General features: G+C 51.3%; 1 long non-coding RNA gene across 1 annotated transcript; it reads left to right on the top strand.

Moving 5' to 3' along the window:
• The first annotated feature begins 3,436 nt into the window (after positions 1-3,436).
• Positions 3,437-4,913, top strand: LOC131497789 (uncharacterized). Its single transcript, XR_009255156.1, has 2 exons — positions 3,437-4,041; positions 4,564-4,913. It is a non-coding gene; the product is annotated as an uncharacterized LOC131497789 (long non-coding RNA).
• Positions 4,914-6,000: the final 1,087 nt, after the last annotated feature.

Here is a 6,000-nt window from a genome sequence, read left to right as displayed (position 1 = left end):
AGCACAGGAATTGGGGGGTGGGGGGATTACTCTGAGGGCAGGACTTGCTTTTCTTCTTCATTTTGCATCCTCAACACTTGGCTTGGTTCCTGACACATGTAAGTATTCCGTTAAGGTCTGTTACATAAATCAATTATAAAATACATATATGTAAAATCCTTGGGAAAGATAAAGACAGTTCTGTCATAGTATAAGCATGTCAAAATTACCTATGTGTTTTGGAAAAGGATTGGGAGGGAATACAGAAAACCTGGTTTGAACTGTTAGCTGATAGGATTATGGATAAATATTTTACTGTTTTATTTTTATCTTAGCCCAAACAGTTCATGTTAATGTTCTTGAAAAGTCGAATGTTCTTTTTTTCTTTAAAAAAAAAAAAATTTTTTTTTAATGTTTATGTATTTTTAAATTTTTTTTTCAACGTTTTTTATTTATTTTTGGGACGGAGAGAGACATAGCATGAACGGGGGAGGGGCAGAGAGAGAGGGAGACACAGAATCGGAAACAGGCTCCAGGCTCCGAGCCATCAGCCCAGAGCCTGACGCGGGGCTCGAACTCACAGACCGTGAGATCGTGACCTGAGCCGAAGTCGGACGCTCAACCGACTGAGCCACCCAGGCGCCCCTTCTTTTTTTTTTTTTAATTTTTTTTTCAACGTTTTTTATTTATTTTTGGGACAGAGAGAGACAGAGCATGAACGGGGGAGGGGCAGAGAGAGAGGGAGACACAGAATCGGAAACAGGCTCCAGGCTCCGAGCCATCAGCCCAGAGCCTGACGCGGGGCTCGAACTCACGGACCGCGAGATCGTGACCTGGCTGAAGTCGGACGCTTAACCGACTGCGCCACCCAGGCGCCCCAGGCGCCCCTTCTTTTAATGTTTACTTAGTTTTGAGAGAGAGAGAGAGAGAATGTGCATACATGTATGTGCCTGTGGGGGAGGGGGCAGAGACAGAGCGGACCGAGGATCCAAAGCAGGCTCTGCTCTGACAGCAGAGAGCCCAATGCAGGGCTTGACCTCACAAACTGCAAGACCATGAGCCGCTTACGATCATGACGCTTAACCGTGTGAACCACCCAGGCGCCCCATATGTATGACTTCCTTTGAGAAATCCTTGGTCTTCAGGCAGCCCGTATTAAAATCCGTTGTTTTTTATCAATTCCCATTCTATCACCAATAAGATGTTCTAGAAAGGGCAGGATCTCCTCAGAGCCTGCTTCTGCTATAACTCTTTCTCACCCGAGGCCTTGCTTTCCAGACAGTACTCATTCATTTCAAAGTGAGGAAAACCAATGACATGGCTGTCCCGTGCCCCCTTCCCCACCCTTGAGCCTCTCCGACTGCCTACCGGGATGGCAGCCCGGGGGTCCAGTCCATTCTCCACCACCGAGAGCATTTCCGCTCACACTGCAGCTCCCTCGGAGAATCACATGACACCTGCAGAGACAGACGGCGGCGGCCAGATGAGCAGGTTCCAGCTCACCACCCCCAGCCAATTCTCCCCCTCCCCCCAGCAGGCAGCGGGTCAGCCCATCTTCCTCAAACTGCAATGCAAAGGCCTCTGAATTCAAAAGTAAAAGCCAAGAGTGGATTTTAAGGAAGGAAACAAGGGAAGAGAAGAAATCTGAGGGCTCGGATCTCAGGAGGTGGGGAATCCTATGTGCCATGGCTGGGTCCACCCTAATCAGGGCATGGAGAGGCCTCTGTATGCCACACCAAACGCTGGCACAAAAAAGCAGGGAATGAAGGGCTGATTTGGATACAGAACTAAGGGTGCGAGGGGGATGCTGCCGCCGGAGGTGCCAAGAGCCCACGTGGACCAGGAAGCAGGGGCTCACAATTCACGTTCGGAGCCTCTGACTCCTGTGCCAGCCCGATGTCTGCCAGCTCGGCAGGGACAAGCACAACTGAGGGAAGTTTCCAAAGGGAGGGCCTCTTGCTACATAGCTGCTTCCCCTCCAGGCACGAGGGTCCAGCCAGAGCAGCACAGGGACACGCCTAAAGGGAAACAACACGGGTTCGAATCTCGATTTGCCACTAACCACTTAGGCATGCTAGGTGGGGCACCACGGCAGACGTCTCGAATGGAGGTTATGAATGTGGAAAACGCCCAGCACAGGGCCTAACGGTACTAAGGGTAAATGGTATCTATTACCCCGGTTGGATGTGGCCAAGCCTTCTAGGCAAAGGCCACTGTCTGAATGAGTCCCCTCAACTACCTGAAGTCAGTACACAGGTAAATCCCTCAGGGCACTGGCTTCCCCCCCAACCCCCCCGGGGGTGGCTTAGGTGGGGGGCGGGGGGGGGCCTCAACCTGAGCCTCGGGGGGTGGCTGTTGGCTCGCCTGGACCGCCCCAGCCACTCGGACGGACCAGGATTGGGCAGGCACATTCCCATCTAAACAGATCTCTAGTGACCACGCTGCCGAGCATGGAGGGACACCAAAAAATAGGTCATCGCTGTCTCTGTTCTCAAAAACCTATGGCCCAAAGAAGTTATCAAATGGAGGCATGCTGAACGGATTTTGTACTGTTTACACACATTGCTTCATTCATTCCTTGTCACCACCCTAGGCGAGCTCTTTTATTATCCAGATCTAACAGATATGAAATCAAAGCTGACCCAGGTCAAGGAACTTCCCAAGATCCCAGGGCTGATCAGTGGCGGGCTCTACCACCTTCGGCCAGGATGACATCCACCCTTCTGGAAGAGGCGGGTGTGAGCCAGGGCTAAGGGGTGGCTGGGGAGGGGGCAGGGAAGTCTTGGGAGGAGGGCTCTTCAGCTGGGGGCCCAGGTGGCGGGATGCAAGGGAGCATCAGGGTTGAGTCTGGCAGGAAAGGTTTACAGGCGAACAGTGAGGCATGGAGAACGGCAGGGTGGCCCTAAATGATGAAAGACGCTCTGATTCAAGCCCTGGCCTCTGGATCCGGCAGAGGGTGAACAGGACCCAGCGCCGACCTTCCTAAGTAAGGACATGCAAAGGCAGATAGGTGTGTGGAGGACGGCCCCCACGAAACCAGCTCTGGTCAGCGCACAACAGACTGACAGGAGGAACACTAGCCCCTGGCCACAGCCCATCAGACTGTCTCTCCCTCCACCACTTTCCCAGCTCCTACCCACTGGGAATCCTCAGGACCCTTCGCTGGAGACCAGCTCCATGCTCTGGCCACCAGGGCACCGGGAGAAGGGGACGTACTACAGAGTCGGTCCTGAAACCGTGCCTGATCCTAGAGGCTGGGTTTCTTCCAGGCTACCCTACGCAGCCCTGCAGGCCAAGTTCAGGCTCTCTGGCTTTGAGACCCTGGCATCCAATCCCCTTTGGCAATTCCGGGGGCCTGCCCTTCTAGACAGAGCCTCAAGCCCTAAAACTGCCCTTCCCTCAGCCGGCCTCAAGCCTTGGGCCTCAGCAATCTGAAGAGGAGGACCATTGAGGCCTCATCAACTAATTCACTGAATATAATATTCACTGGAGGGAGGGAGGCTTATCATTAAGTGGGTGCTCTGGCCAAGTCAGGGTCTGCTGAAAAAACAAAGTAAACTGACACTGAGGTCAGAGCAGGGCCAGACAAGAGACAACTGTGACCTAAAACAGTGTCAGGAACGTCACCAAAGGACAACAGTGCGGAGAAACCTAGAAGAATTGCCACTTGACAATTCACAACACAGAACTGAGACGTTCCGGGCTGTGCCAAAGTTCCGGGCACATCTTTCCTTGCAGGAAGCCAAAGCTCCCTACATAGGCCTGTCGGTTCCAGAACGCCTCAGGAAGGCAGGAAATGGCTCAGAGGCAGGACCACGACCATCTACGATGTGAGATCTCTGGCCTCTGGGTCTCCTGACTGCTAGGTCAGCACTCCAGCAGGCTCCTTGGGTGAGCCAGACCCCCATCTACCATGCTATGGGACTGGTTTCACTTTCTATCCTCAGAACTGTCTTCACTGACACCAAGAAGCAAACGACAGAGGGGTGGGTCTTCAGGAGACCCAGAATAAAGAGAGCAAGTAGAGAGTTCAAACATCCCTGATACAGTTGAGCAGAAAAGGTGAGTGCCGTGTGCCTTTAGGAAACTCTTAAGCCACCCTTCGTCTACCTCTGCCCCTCTGTATTGGTTCACTCTGGCACAGGACCTCATTCTCTATCCTCATTTAATTCTTAAAACAATCCTGTGAGAGAAGGATGAGTATCCCTCATTCACAGAAGAGAAAACTGAGGCTCAGTAGAAACATGCCTCAGGTGAGGGACAGAATTTTCTCATTCCAAGCTCTGTGCCTTTCGCCAGTTCACACTGTCCCAGGTCCTTGGTTCAAAGAGTTTCAGGCAAACTTATTATTCACAGACTCTTCAGAAGCTCCACCTTATCAAAGAAGGCCTAACACTGACAAGAAACAATCTTGCCCATCAGATCTGTGGCCCCAACTAGCTGACCACAGGTCCTTTCCATGGCAGCCAGGTTTCCGAGCTGTCCCTCCTCAAATGTTCCAACACACAGGAAGGAATCGTTGGGGTTGATTCTCTTCGTGATACTGCCTGGCCTTCTATAAACATCCAATTTCACTTCCTCCAGAGACTAAGGAAGAACGAAAAGAGGAGAAGGACTCAGATGAGACTTACATTAAAAGAAGAAATGGATAACCTGGCTTCACCACTTTCGAAACACTCCGTTCATCAGTAAACAGCAACCTCTTCTTCTTAGAGACTTCCCCGCCATCCGCGACAGCCTCGTCTCTACGGCCTGACTCCGATCCTGCACCTGGCTATGCACGACAACAGGCCGGTGTTTAAGCCCTCCAGCTGCTGTACCAGGTGATGAGTCAGGGTTTTCAGTTGGAAACAAATGACAAAGTTATCTTCTGATTCAGAAAGACAGCTGACACTTCAGACATGTGAGTGCTGAGTAAACAGCACCTCCTTCTACCTGAAGAAAGTTGGATTTCTAGACAAGAGCCCTGTGGGGGGTGGGATGGGTGTGTGTGTGGGGGGGGGTGGGGGGTAGGGCGACAAAGCAACCGAATATCAGCTGGAGGGCAAGCAACTTCTAGCTCGTGATTCCCAGTCCAAAGGCTAGTGGGTGAGGCCAGAAATGTGAGGTCTAGGAACACTGGGTATCTTTCTTTCCTCCCTCCCTCCTTCCATCCAACAACACCCATCTCTCCCATATTCTGGTCCCAGATCCCTTAAGATTCTGGCAAGGACCAAACTCTGAGTGAATGAAAGCAGGACCTTTGCCTGACTCATTCACCATTGTATTTCTAATGCTTCAAACAGTGCACGGCACACAGTGGTGCTCACAAAATACTTGCTGAATGAACAGATGAGTAAAATAAAAAGGCTCAGACCGTTTCAGACTGTAAGAAGTTGAGGTATACAACTTCTCAGTGGTGGGGTCACTGTGGAACTCCTTCCATTACACCAAGCTGCCAACAGGCTGAAACCCTTCAGAGATCACACCTTAACGGTAGGGGCTATTGAAGGTAAAAGGACATCCAATTCTCAAAGGCATGAGACTATAAATGCAAGCAAAGACAAGGGGTCTTCTTTGGGGTCCTTTACAATGGCTGTCAAATGGCCAATCCTTTGGAGTTTGGTCGCCAGAACTTAGAGGGGATGTGCACCCCCAAATCCCAGGAGATTATAAATGTTAACCATGGAGCCTGCGTGCCTCAAGAATGTCTAGCTACTCGGAGATAACTTGACTCTCTGTGTTCATGGGTAATCAAAATGGTCAAAACTCAATGATCCAGCACCTGCAAAAAGAGGAAGCAATTCAACAGCCTCCACAGAGGCCTCGGCGTCCCCAGGATCCACTCATCTCTACTCTTCACAACATGTAACGTCACCTCTGGCACATTCGGTAGCGGGACTAATCTACAACCAGTTCTGGCCAGGAGGAGCACTGGGTGAGGGTCCTTTCTGAGCGGCAGGGCAATACACATGGACATGATTCTGTGACCACAGCCAACCCCACACAGTGGAACCCCTTGAGTTTCTCCAGATCATCACC

This window comes from Neofelis nebulosa, chromosome 16 (genome assembly GCF_028018385.1).
Source record: "Neofelis nebulosa isolate mNeoNeb1 chromosome 16, mNeoNeb1.pri, whole genome shotgun sequence".
In the NCBI taxonomy this organism is placed as follows: Eukaryota; Metazoa; Chordata; class Mammalia; order Carnivora; family Felidae; genus Neofelis; species Neofelis nebulosa.
The sequence above is the reverse complement of the archived record's forward strand: the minus strand, read 5'-3'. Positions and strand labels throughout refer to the sequence as shown.